The sequence below is a fragment of the Pinus tabuliformis genome, chromosome 4_2 (assembly GCF_031772625.1).
Source record: "Pinus tabuliformis cultivar Carrire ecotype Pingquan chromosome 4_2, CPIR1, whole genome shotgun sequence".
NCBI classification, from domain to species: Eukaryota; Viridiplantae; Streptophyta; class Pinopsida; order Pinales; family Pinaceae; genus Pinus; species Pinus tabuliformis.
The window spans coordinates 455,217,238-455,231,875 of record NC_142304.1 but is presented as its reverse complement, the minus strand read 5'-3'; positions in this window follow the sequence as shown (position 1 = coordinate 455,231,875).

Sequence of the window (14,638 nt, the reverse complement as noted above, 5' to 3'; positions counted from 1 at the left end):
CTAACATTAGGTCAGTGATAAAATGCTCTATGAATTTCAGGTATAATCCCATACCTCCCTTGCTACACTCCACCTTATTTTCTTCTATATCTCGACAAAAGAATTCAAGACAATGGATTGGACCAAATTCAATGTTTGTGGTTCAAAACCCACTAGGAGATTGTGAGAGGAGTTAACTCTCATTGAATTTTGGGTGCAAATGTTGTTACCTAGATTTAATTGGTCTAATGAAATCAAAGTTCAACAATTATTTTCATAATAGAAGAGTGGAATAAATATTGGAGGTTCATCGAATGAGAAGCATTAGAGTTGGATCTTATAAGAGAAATTGAGTTTAAATTTGGATTTCCCACCCCTTCTTTACTTAGATCATAGAGTATAACCTCTTCTGGTCATACATTGTTGTAATATCAACAAGATCGACCTCCACCATTTATTAAAAATGTAAGGCCATGTCCCCACAATCCCCCCACTAACTTAAGGGGTCACCACGCCAATCATGGTGATGGTGGATCACTGTATCCAAGCTCCTTCTGATCGCACTCTTAAAACAAAAGCACTCAATATCTGAGGGGTGATCCTAAAGAATTGGGTCCCATCTATTAGAAATAGGATTCTAGGCTAGTTAGTGAGTGTTAGGGTACCACAAGGAGAGAAAAAAATTGTTGTGATCCGTCATCGGTAATAACGTTGTGTAATTGAAGACTTGGAGTAGTGGGGGGCTCCAAGATAGTGACAAATATCTTCCTTTATCTCCATCCCTCATTAATTTCTAATTTGCTTTAGTCCTTAAGAGTATTAGAGACATAAGTTAATTCATGACTGGTGTGATTTTTTTCACATTTTACATGAAAATAATGTAGCCATAGATTATCAATGCAATTCTTACTACATGGAAAATAATTTGGACTATCATCCTTTAAGGTAAGGAGTACTTACAACTATTCCCTTCAATTAGTTTTGAAAGTCCCATTTCACAACTTGGTATTGTAATCATTTATGGTAACGAGTTCTTACATCTAATCCCTTCAATTAGTTTTGAAAATATTTGTTTCCACCAATTAGCGCTTTGAGTGTTGCATGTCAACATTTTTTTGACATTTGTTTTTTTTTTTCACATTTTACATGACCATAATGTAGAGGTGGATTATAAAATAAATTTTGGCTACATGGAAAAAAAAATTGGACTATAATCCTTTATGGTAGTGAGTACTTACAAATATTCCCTTGAATTTGTTTTTCAAATCCCATTTTTTTAATTTCATACTATAATCCATTAGGGTAAGAAGTACTTACAACTAGTCCCTTGAATTAGTCTTACAAATCCAATGTTTCAATCAATTAGTGCAATGAGTGTTGCATGCCCTTCAACCAATTAGTGCATGGAGTGTTGCATGTAATTGATTCACCACAAACAAAGTACTTATTCAATGAGACCTCTCCACTATTGTTGCACATTGTCCACCTCCACATTGTCTAATGTATACTTGGTTAAAGTGAAATGTAATAGAGGTGGGATAATGGATTGCGGTATGTTAGTTAAGAATCCAAAACATTGGATGTCTATATTCGGTTTGTATTTCTATGTTTTCACAAATCCATTTCTTAGTTTTTATGGTTCTATTACTTCAAAACATCGATGGAGTTCTTGTAACAACCTTGGTAAAAAATTCCATGTAATAAAAGTTAATAAAGGTAAACTAATAACCATGGTTGATGAAACACATATTCCATGATGAATGTTGGGAAAAATCATAGTGATAGGGATCACTAGTGATTAATTAATGGCTAAGAAAATTTGCAAAGTATTTGGAAATGAAAAAGAACACTTTGACAGCTCACGGGTCTTTGGATTGATGGTGAATGGGTGCACTATTAAGGCACTCCTTGTGATAGGTCACTAGTTCAAATCCCCCGTGGGTGCTTACCTACCCAAAAAAAAGAGAAAAATAACATTTTAAAACATTTATTTATGAAAATAATGGAAATTGGGAGAAAAGGGAGGTGAAAGGTCACAGGTTGCATGTGAGGAGGAAAATGAAGAAAATAGAGGCCTCATTAAAAAGAAGGCTCCTAAGGATAAGTTCACAAACTTTTGTTAGTTAAGTTTTGGAGCTCTCTCTCTATTCTCTCTCTTGCATACTTTTGGATAGTTAGAGATTTTTGGAGCACTCTTGGAGGAGTGTGGTATACTTGGAGTTTTGGAGGAATAAGGAAAAGGAAGGGCACATAATAGAAAGAGCACATCATGATCAAAAACTACAACGGGTTTTTCTTGTAGGTACTCTATTTCAATTATGTTTACGTCAATAGTTTTGGCATGAATGGCATACGCATGTGGTTTATTGGTCATGATCTGTCACTGGCATGGAGGGTTCCCTTGATTGACAATGGATTTGTATAGCATTTCCATTTACTGGATAGCCATGGTGTTGTGTGTTCATTTCTTGGTTTTTGTGGTTGTTTCTCATGTTTCCCTTAGCTTGGGTGGAGTTATTAGTTCCTAGAAACCTTAGTTAGAAAAATGATTTAGAATCCCTCTAACAGCTTGGGTTGAGTTATTATTCCTTAAAGATTTGGCTGGAGAAATTCTTTAGAAGCCCTTGGTGGGTTGTGTTACTAGTCTTGGAATCCCTGTTTGGAAAAATTCTCTGAAATCCTAGAGTAAGTTGTGCATTGATTTACTACTCCTGGAAGCCTTGGTTGGAACCATGCTTTAGACCCCTGGAAGGCTTGAGTAGAGACCAATATGGTGATTGTTTTGTGATGTTTGACCGTGAGATGGAATCATTGTTTGGGTTGAGGTGGTTTGGGCTCTGGAAGTGGTGAATGGTTTTGATTGATCTGTTTTATGAGATCCCACGTTCATTCTTGGAATATGGAATGGGGTTGACTGGTTAAAGAGAGATTCAACATAGCCATGCCTACAGTTTCATTCTTTGTGGAAGTCTCGAACCTGTTGGCCTTTGCATCATTAATATGAGGTTATTTCTCCTTGTTATTTCATGAGTATTATAGGGGTTTATATCTCGATTATATGGATGTTGTTTCCTTGGTATTAATGTCATTATTATGATGGTTATGAACCTGTATTAGGAGAGTGGCTATGTATTTCTCTCATCATGTTTTTACTTGTAACTGAATGAGAAATGTATCTATGGCCTACTGGATGAAACTATAGCTAATAGGTTGAGGCATCAATGCTTCTTAGTGATTCCCAACTGAGTATGACACCCTTATGCTAAGAGCTATTGTTTAAACCTATAGATTACAAAATTGTGACATGTTTGATGAAATGCCTGTCATGGCTGGTAGGGGCCCAACCAATTCCCTGTTCAAGATTGTAATTGTATCATTATTATATTGTTATCTTGCAATTTTGGAAGTTTCATTTATTTCTGGCCAGTGACGTGGGCTCTAGGCTTGAAAAAGTGGCTCAAATCCCAGAGTGCAGGGACAATACTAGGCAGAAAAGTTCATGGACGCATGCATACCCATGTTGTGGGAGCATTTGGAGCCTCTTAGACACATGATTCTCCATATCAAGGGAGCACCATGGGGTTTAATGGAAAAAAAACTTAGTGGGGCCTAGGGGCTAGTTACCTAAGAGGTTGGGATGGTTCCGAGGAGTCCTGTTGCTGATGTGGAATGTTTTTAGGGTATGTTTCGATCGGTTCCACTTCCCTTAGGTGACTGTGGAGGTCAAATCATATCATAGTAACTTATGATCACACGTTCACCTGGGTTGGCTTGTTACTTGGCTGGATGTGGGAGGGGGGTGTTAAAGAGTGGTATCAGAGCATGGTTCACTCCTCAGAATGGATGAGTTGTGTGTTGATCATTAATTAATGTCGGTTGCATATGTGTTTCTTGTGTTGTAAGACAATGTGATTATTACATTTGTATGATACGGGTTGTAGTTGCAGTGAGGTTTCTATGGGAAGCTGATGGTGTTGTTTTAGAGTATGGCATCATGAGTGTATGGTTGACTATGCATTTCTTATGAACGTTATTATTCACCTATGCTCATGTGTATAGTGATGTGGTGGTTGTTTTCATGCATGAGGTCATGGTATGTGTAGTTGATATGGGCATGGTTCGAATCTAACTAGATTGATGATTATATGGTTAGATGATTATTTGTTATATTCCTATATGTTGTCATGATTAGGTTATACATGTATTGCGTTGGTTTTTTAATCTTGGAGGTGAGGTTTCCTCCCCGAATTATGCTGAGGTACGTTGGCTTATTGTGATTTGGTTCAACTGACATGATATACCTTGCACGAAGATATTAAATATGACTAGAAAGATGGTAGACTAGACTTCCCATGACTCACCCTATGGATCAAATGAGCGGCATGGTTTTGGGCACTCTTATGATTTGCCAATGTAACAAACTTGGTTAAAATTCCATGTAATAAAAGTTAATAAAAGTAAAATAATAACGATGATTTTTGGGACACTTATTCCAAGCTAAATTTTAGCAAAAGCATAGTGATGGGGATCACTTGTGATTGATTAATGGCTAAGTAAATTGGCAAAGGAAATGGAAAAGGCCTTGCAAAGGAAAATGGCATTTTGGCACGTTTATTTATAAAAATATTTTAAATTAGGAGAAAAGCAAGTTGAAATATCACATGTTGCATGTGAGGAGGAAAATGAAGGAAAATAATTGAAAATGAAGGAAATAGAGGCCTCATTAATAAAAAATATTCTAAGTATCAGTACAAATACCTTTTTCAATTCAGTTTTGGAGGTCTTTCTCTATTTTATCTCTCTCATACTCTTGGACACGTAGAGTTTTCTTGGAGCAATCTTGGAGTGTTCTTGGAGTTTTGGATCAAGAAGCAAAGGAAGAGTAGGAAAGTGCAATAGTACATCAGAATCAAAAGCTACAGTGAGTTTTTCTTGCAGGTACGAAGTTGCATATATGTTTTCCTCACTAGTTTTGGCATGCATGGCATGTGGATGTGGTTTGTTGGTCATGATATATACTATAATTGAGTATTTCCTATATTAACAATGGATTTACCTAGCCTTGCCATTTCCTGGATAGCCATGGTGTTGTGGGATTATTTCTTTGTTTTTCTGGTTGGTTCTCATGTTTCCTTTAGCTTGGGTTGAGTTATTAGTTCCTGGATGCCCTAGTTGGACAAACACTCTAGAAGCCCTGTAACAATTTGGGTTGATTTACTAGTCCTAGTATCCTTGGTTGGACAAACACGATTGAATCCCTTTGTCGGTTGAGTTACTAGTCCTAGAAGCCCTGGATGGAAAAATGTTATGCAATCCTAGCGACAGTTGTTGGTTAGTACTAGTCCTCAAATCCTTTGTTACAACAAACACCATAAATCCTTGGAAGGCTTGGGTAGAGACAAATTTGATGATGATTTTGTCATGTCTGATAGTGAGATCGAATCATTGTTTGATTGGTTGAGGTGGGTGGCCTCTAGAATTCGTGGATGGTTTTGGATTAATGTGTTTTATGAGATCCCACATTCATGCTTAGAATTTGGCATGGGGGTGATTTGCCGAGGAGAGTTTTACCTTAACCATTTCTATGATAGGGTGGTTTGCATAATTCACACAACTTGTTTCCCTTTACATCATTAATATGATATTATTTCTCCTTGTTATTCTACGAGTATTGTACTGGTTTATATATGGACCATATAGTTTTTGTTTGTTTGGTATTTATATGATTATTATATTGATTGTGTTCATGCATTATGGTAGTAGATATGTATGTCTCTCATCATGTTTTCACTTGTAAATGAATGAAAAATATATCTACAACCTAATAGATGATAGTGCAAATAATGATATAAAAGGAACAATGCTTATTAGTGATTCTCACATAATTATGAGACCCCTATGGTTAGATTTATTGTTTACACTTGCATATTATATATTTTGTATATGTTTGACAAAATCCTTTTCATGGCTCATAGGGGTCGAGTCAAGGGATTGTTTAAGTAATTCCATTGGTATCATCATTCCATTTTTATCTTTCTATTCTAAAGGTAACATTGAATTATGGGTAGTGACGTGGGCTCTGGGCTTGAAAAAGTGTCTCAAATCCCAACGAAGTTGGCACTTCACTAAGAACATTAGTCCTTGGATGTTTCCATGCCATGTTGTGGGGGCGTCTAGAGCCCTCTAGACGCTATCATGCCCATGTCATCGAAGCGTTTGAGGGTTAATTGGCCTGAAAACCTAGTGGGACCCAAGGTATATTTACCTAAGAGGTCAATGGGATGGTTGCTAGGAGTCTTGCTGTTGTTGTGGATGGTCTGTATGGTGTGCTTCTATTGGTTCCACTTCATTGATGTGACTTATGAGGTTGAATCATATCATAGAAACTTCTCGTCATGTGTTTAACCCAGTTGGCCAATTACTTTGATAGATATGGGTGGAGGGTGTTACAAAGCGGTATTAGAGAATGGTTCACCCTTCGGAATGGATGGGATATGTGTTAGTCCTACATTCATGTTAGTTACATATTTGTTTCTTGTGTTGTGAGACAATGTGCTTGTTGCATTTGTATGGTATGGGTCATGGTTGTAGTGAGGTTTCCATGGGAATTTGATGTCTTTGTTATGACGTGTGTCATCATGAGTGTATGGTTGATTATGAATCCGTATGCATGTTAGTATTCACATGTTTTCAAGTGTATAATAGCATGGTGGTTGTTGTCATGCATGAGGTCATGGTATGTGTATTGATATGGTCATCCATTGATGAGCGGACTCTATCTAGAATTATGGTTATACAATTATATGCTTATATCCTCTATGTACATATGTTGTCATCATTATGTGATAGATGTATTACGTTTACTGGTTGATCTTTCAGACAAGGTATCCTCCATGAAATATACTAAGTTCTCTTGGTTTATTATGATTTGTTTTAGCTGACATGATATACCTTGTAGGAAAAATATCAAAAATGACTTGCAAGATGGTAGACTAAATTTCCCGAGACTCTTCCTATGGACCATATGAGTAGCATGGTGTTTGTCACTCCTCTAATTTGGATTGAGAAACTTAAATGCAACAATAAGGAGTTGTAAGTATGAAAATGACAAAATCATACAAGAAAAGGAGAAACAAGAAGAGGTAACTGTAGTGATACTTCAGAGTTTATCGGAATTATAGTGATAGGAATCACTTCAGACTATTCATGAGTAGGAGGAAAAAACTAATGGATCATATGGTATTAGGTCTCGTGGTGGTCACAGGTCTCACGAAGATGACACATTCAGAGATGGAATGTTGTTGGATACTATGGATACGAGAGGGGATGGAAATAGGTACTACTCTAGTTCTACTTCATATAGGAACTATGATTGTCATCATTATCATCTTTACATGAGGAGTGACATGAGATACTTTCCAGACGATTTTAAAAAATAAAATCCAGCTACTTTTGATGGAGATATTGTTATAGCTCCAAATCTCACTCTTATGCTTTGTGATGCTGTACTCATGGCCTAGGGCAACCCCTCCTTCCAGACCTGGTCCTACAATTTAAAAAACAGTGTTTTATCCCTTATACGCGACATTGCCCTGAGTTAAACGCGTGTATACGCGGGTATGTGTATAGCCAACCCACGTGTATGTATTAAAACACTTTAAAAAATATAACGCTCCTTATTTTCGGGCAGAGATCACGGGTTTTACCTGCTGATCACCTGTTAGTGCCTGTGGCCCAACTGTTCCCAACCAACTCCTAACCAAAAAACTACTTTGGAGATGGTATAAAAGACCTCAAAGGGAAGGCCTAAGGGAGGAGAGAATAAAGAGAAAGGTTATTATGCTGAGATTTTTCCCTTGACCAGGTCTGAAGTCCCTTGTGCCTTCTGCACTTCCCCCATTTTGTACAGGAAACCTTTGTTTCCTTGTGTGTTGACGTTCATCCACCATTTATGACATCATGGAGAGAGTCATGGAAGGAGTTTTGTTAGAGGCTTGAGGCTGGAGCGGATACGGAAGGAAGCTTTGCTTGGAGCCTGCTGAAGGTGATTCAGGTCAACATATTCCTTTTTATGTACTTTATTTGTCTATAATAAAAGAAACACATGTCTACGTGAGTCCAAAATTATTTTTATAAGTTTTGAAAATGTAAATTTTTTTCAAAATTTTATTTTGTTTGGCCTCATGTGACTTTTAACTTGGGAGCTTGGAATGTCGAGATTGGTTTGTTTTTCAGGACATTTTGGACGATTTTTAGTTTCGAGACGGTTCCATGACTGCTGACCCATCATGGCAGGTATCGTGTTCTCACTGGCATATAGGTTAGGAACACCATTTTTTCCATTGCATTATGCATACTAGCCTCCATTTGAGTGATACAACTGCCATAGGGTCGATCCCATCGTGTTATGATTCGTAAGCCATCTTCACTCACCGATTCTTTAAATCATGACACGATGGTAGAGCCATCCTTTACATGGGCATCCTAGTTAGCACCTCACTGACATTTGTTGCCCATGCTGCTCCGTTTTGAGTAGGCTCGGGAGTCCTCTGTAGTCCTGCCATGACTTATGCGTTGAAGACTCATTCCTCTTAGCTTCTCCGCTTTGTTCTGGCCATATACCTTAGAGGCTCCTTTGTGTTGAGTTGTACTACTGCATTGCATGTTGACCACTTGCACCTTTTGGCCTAGATCCGGCTTCACTTGGACACGTGTTTAAGCCAACTTTTGACGATGACATCTGCAAAATCAACCTTGCATACCTTTGACTTCTGCAGCTTGACACACCTTGATCCGTGGAAGGAACATACCTTTGAGTGTCACTGACCAGTTTTCACCTCCCTGCATTGAGCAAAGGAACGTTCCTTTCCCAGGAACTAGATCATCTGTTTCACCGACACTCATTCTTTCCACTGTACCATAGCATTCTTTTATTCTTTTTCCAGCTTAACAGAAAAAGAAAAAAAAATGAAATATTTCAAAAAGAGCGGGAACGAGACATTATTTCCATTTATTGTTGGCAGCTAGAGTCAGTCGTGTCGCCCTTGAACAAAACACTCAAAACAAAGTCTCCTCCGTATGGGTGGGATTTAGTTTGACTTAGGTACGCCATAACCTTGTTATTAAGTCAGTTCTCCACCGATTGGTTATCTCTTCCCATCATATGGAGGGTTCGTTCATGCCTCCTACATGGTGAATTTATACAGAGTCATCATATGCTGCCACATAGTCACATTGAGTCGTGCTTTTGTTCAAGGGAAGTTAGCCCGAGTCGGCCTCTCTGCGGTGTCTCTTGACTCATTTTTCAGTCGGCCATCCCTGGTTGTTAGTGTCATGTCTATCATCACATCAGTTATATTGGTCCTTTACTCGTGCCGGTTCGAGAAGGTCCCCATTGACTTCTTGCTGGCGGGTCTTGTCCTTATCGACGACGACATCTTGCTCTGAGGACAGGCCTAGAGCTGCATCCTAGCCCTATTTTCATTATTGATAGGTTACCTTGTGCTCAGCATCGATCAGTATCATGGGTCTTTGACTGAGTGGTTTCCCTTGTGTTCGACATCAGCATACATTATCACACATTGGGATTCGTGCAGTACCTTGGTTTCCATTTGACCCTATTGGTGGATACCTCGCCTCTGTGTCAGCTTTCATTATTGGTTGGTTCAGAGGGCTTCTGCCGTGCGCTAGCCACATCTTGTGTACGCTGGAAACGTACGTCGGTTGGGTTACTACATCTTTTTTGTCCGATTCCTTCCACATTATTGGCCTACGGGTTACACTTGCGCTAGATTGATGAAGGATGCCTTAATGCCTTCCTTCTAGCAGATCTTTCCCTATCGACTCCAACTCATTGCTCTGGGGCAAAAATCTAGAGTCCATTTGGCAGTACCTTGGGGTTTGAAGTCATTAGTGGCAGATCCTTCGCTATCGACAGTGGGAAACCATCATTGTCTCCTGATCGATAGATTATTACAGGTGTTCGACTCTAGCTCATCTATTCACACTTGTTTGATTGTACTGGGTACCTTGACGCTCATTATCATTATCGGTGAGTCGTCTCGCGTTTGTTAATGGTATACATCAATGACCGGTAATCAAACGATTCTCACATGGTTGACTTCAGATCATTTATTCCCATGGTGTAGAAATGTACCATGGCGGTCGGTGAAGACCTCAGGTTGTATCAACATTCATTGGTTCACTTGACAGTTGCTCCTGTTGTTGCTAGTTGATACCACTCCACTTTATATGTTGCAGTTTGTCATCGCGAAATTCTATATGCTGGCACCTGAGTTTGCAGTGTAGTACCATCCTATTCCATCATGTTCAGTTGGTACCATTTGGGATCAGTCTTTGATATTAGTGATCCATTGCATCTTTCAGCATCATTGACAGTCTTATATGTGATATTCAGACATGTACTTGTTCATTATGATCAGATGATCCATTATGTATCTTTTAGTCAGTTATACTTGTATACTTAGTGGATCCACTGGTACTTGATATGCGGACATGCTTTACTTTTTCTGAGCATGGGTATGCCCGCCTCAGACAATGTTTCTTTCTGATCTCCTTTGGTGGCTTGGCAGGCTGAATTCTGGTGTAGTCCTCCTCAGTTTTTGACAGACTTCCTTTCCATGTACTCACATAATATATTTCGGCCATCATGTACCCCTTCTAACCTCATATATTAGGGGGCATCTGTTATAGCTCCAAATCTCACTCTTATGGTTTGTGATGTTGTACTCATGGCCTAGGGCAACCCCTCCTTCTAGACTTGGTCCTAAAATTTAAAAAACAGTGTTTTATCCCTTATACGCGACATTGCCCTGAGTTAAACGCGTGTATACGTGCGTATGTGTATAGCCAACCCGCGTGTATGTATTAAAACACTTAAAAAAATATAACACTCCTTATTTTCGGGCAGAGATCGCGGGTTTTACCTGCTGATCACCTGTTAGTGCCCGTGGCCCAACTGTTCCCAACCAACTCCTAACTAAAAAACTACTTTGGAGATGGTATAAAAAGACCTCAAAGGGAAGGCCTAATGGAGGAGAGAATAGAGAGAAAGGTTATTATGCTGAGATTTTTCCCTTGACCAGGTCTGAAGTCCCTTGTGCCTTCTGCACTTCCCCCATTTTGTACAGGAAACCTTTGTTTCCTTGTGTGTTGATGTTCATCCACCATTTATGACATCATGGAGAGAGTCATGGAAGGAGTTTTGTTAGAGGCTTGAGGCTGGAACGGATCCGGAAGGAAGCTTTGCTTGGAGCCTGCTGAAGGTGATTCAGGTGAACATATTCCTTTTTATGTACTTTATTTGTCTATAATAAAAGAAACACATGTCTTGGTTCCCGAAATTAATCTTCTTTATGTTAATGATAGTCATGTTCAGAATTCATATGTAAATGGTTGTTTGGATTTCATAACTAACTACCTTTCTTTATAACATGAAGATGGTTTCTTTATAAGTTTTGTCCATGTACTTCTCTGTTCTTTGAATTGGTTGTTTTGCAGGACAAAAGAGAAGAAGGGAACTCCAAGAAGGGTTTGGACCCTAAAGGCCTTCTCAAACGTAGGACGAAAGGTACATACCCTTATCATAGAATTTTCTTACAATAGCATAATGGCTATCTGAATGCATGTTTCTTTGAATAGATAACTTTCAGTCTGCTAGGGTTTCAACCCAAAAAGCCCTAGGGGAGTAATTCCCTCTATCATATATGAATAAATAATACGATGTAGAGGCATGGTTACCTCCTATGAGGAATTTCTTCAGGTTAAATGATTATTGAGAGAACACGAAGGCTAGAATAGCTACATTCAGTCTTAAAGGAAATTGAGATATTTGGTGTGAAGATGTGAAGAATTTTAGACTTATTCATCAAGAGGAATTGACTTGGAGTGAGATTGAGAGGTTATTCAAGAAGGCATACCAATCCCAAAGATACCTTGATGACAAGGCAAAAGACTTCTATGAGCTAAAGATGGGATTGATGATAGTTGAGGAGTAGAAAAACAAGTTCTTGGATCTACTGAGGTATGTGCCTTACCTCAAGGAGGATAATTCCAAGATTCAAAGATTTATTAGTGGATTATTGATTGCATTAAAAGACTAGATTGAATTTTATCAACCTATGTCATTGGAGGAGGCCATCCAAAAGCTAAGGCATTGGTATGAACAATCGAAGTGCAGATCTGAGACTAAGCTAGACTTGAAAGGTAATGCAAGAAACAAATGAAAATGGGACAAGAAGTGAGAAATACCTTAGGATATAGGTAATAAAGAGCATACAATTTCATCAAAGAAGTTCACTACATCTAATAGAGGACAGGTATTTCGACCTAAGGAGTAGAACAAGGATGCAGGTTGGAAGCCTATAGAGTGTTTGACTTGTAGCAAGGATCATCATAGGAGAGATTTTCCATAGAATCATGGTGTTAGGCCTCAAATATATAGTATATAGAAGGCTCAATTTGTTGGAGATGTTGGGTAGAGTATTCCTAGGATCTATATAGTGCTAGATAATTGATAGGCAGACCATCAGGCATCTATCATTGAGATGGATGATAATATTTGTGTTCAAGTTGTTTCTATTTTGATTGACCCTAGATCTAATTATAGATATACTACTTTTGACTTGGTGGATAAGTGTGGTTTGAATAAGTAAGTGCATGCAGTGTCTTGGTTATTGTAGTTGTCTACATGTAAAAAGAAGTAAGCTCATCATTGGGTAAGATCTTGTGCATTTTATTTGAATCGTATGTCTATCACAACACATTTAAGTGTATTAACATTGGGATCATACATTATGTTACTAGGCATGCATTGGTTTCACCTTCATAGAACCAAGGTGGATTGTTATGACAAAGCGTTATGAAACCAACTCACAAAAAGGTAGAAAAGATAGATCAATTCCTTAGAATTCACCCTCTTCGAGGGGGAAACCTCCTTTACATTACATAAATGAAAAATTCTTGGATGATACAAATGATAAGACCACCTTTCTATATATAGGAGTCTAAGGTGACATAATATAATAAGAGTTGACATACCAATAATAATGTAAGGGCACCATAATAACAATAGTGGGCTTCTATGGGGCACAATAATAATAATATGGGGACTACATGGGCACAAAAATATAATAAAGGGGTTGTACTAATAACAATAAGGTATTACTCTAATAGTATAGGGACTTAACATGCCCCTCTCCTTCAAAAAGTGTTGTCCTCAACGCTTGAGTAGTTCTTGATGCTTTTGTATAAATTCTTGTCCTCCCATGTGGAATCTTTAGTGGGTAAGTTCTTCCACTTGATGAGATACTATAAAATTGATCTATTTCGTAGCTGTCGATTTCTCAGTTCTATGACTGCTTCAGGTTCCGATATGATTTTTCCTTGCGTGTCAAGTTCTCGGAATATTGTTTGAACGGGGATCTTCTGTAACTTTTGAATGAGTTCCCACTCTTTTGGGCATATGGATATATGTAAGGCCTTATGTTTGGAGGAACACTTCTTGGAATCAAATGAATAGCATGGTCATGATCATGAGTATGTGGGAGGCCTTTGGGAGTCTCAAATACCTTGAAATGATTTTCCAAAACGTTTTGGAGATCTAGAGAAATACATGATTTCGATGTGGGATCCTGTAGTGAACATAGTTGTGCAATTACGCCCCGTTCTTATTTATTTAGAATCTTTGTCATGTTGTTAGAGCTGATTATCTTTCTTGGCTTCCCTGCAATACTACTTAATTCAAATTCCTTTCCTTCCACACAAAATTTCATGAAAATTTCTTGAAAATTAAAAGCTATTATACCCAAGGATTTTAGCCATTGGACTCCTAGTACAACATTAGCACCACCCATTGGAATGGAAAGCATTGGGCTATTCAATACATATTCTCCCATGGATAGCTTGATATTATGGCACTTTCTAGAGCAACTTATGGTTCCTCCATTTGTAACCATTACTTGACACTCTGGAGCTGGATATAGGAAACAATTCAATTCCTTGGTTATCTTACAATGAACAAAATTATGGGTACTGCCCGAATCAATCAACAATATTACCTTTTCCTTCTTGATATGTCCTTCTATATTGATACTTTTAGGAGTGGTAAGTTTGGCCAATGCATTACAAGATATTTTCAGATTCATTTCTTGATGCTCGATGTAATCATTTGCTTCTTCAACCTTTTTCTTTTTGATATGCCCTTCTAACTTGAGAGTTTGAGGAATGGTAATTTCTGCCAATGCATTACAACATATGGTCAGATTCATTTCTTGATGCTCGATGTGATCTTTCACTTCTTGAACATTTTTCTTCTTGATATGTCCTTCTATCTTGAGAGTTTGAGGAGTGGTAATTCCGGCTAATGCATTACAAGATATGGTACAATTCATTTCTTCTTTCTTGATATCGTCATTCACTTCTTGAACCCTTTTTTTCTTGATATGTCCTTCTACCTTAAGAGATTAAGGAGTAGTAATTCTTTCCAATTCTTTACAAGATATGGTCGGATTCATTTCTTCTTCATCTGGGGTTGGTTCTTGGTGTATATACTCTTCTTTTGACATTTCTTGCTCTTTTTCTTCCTCCTCTACACAATCAATGTAAAATAATTTGTTCTCAACACACCTATGACCATTAA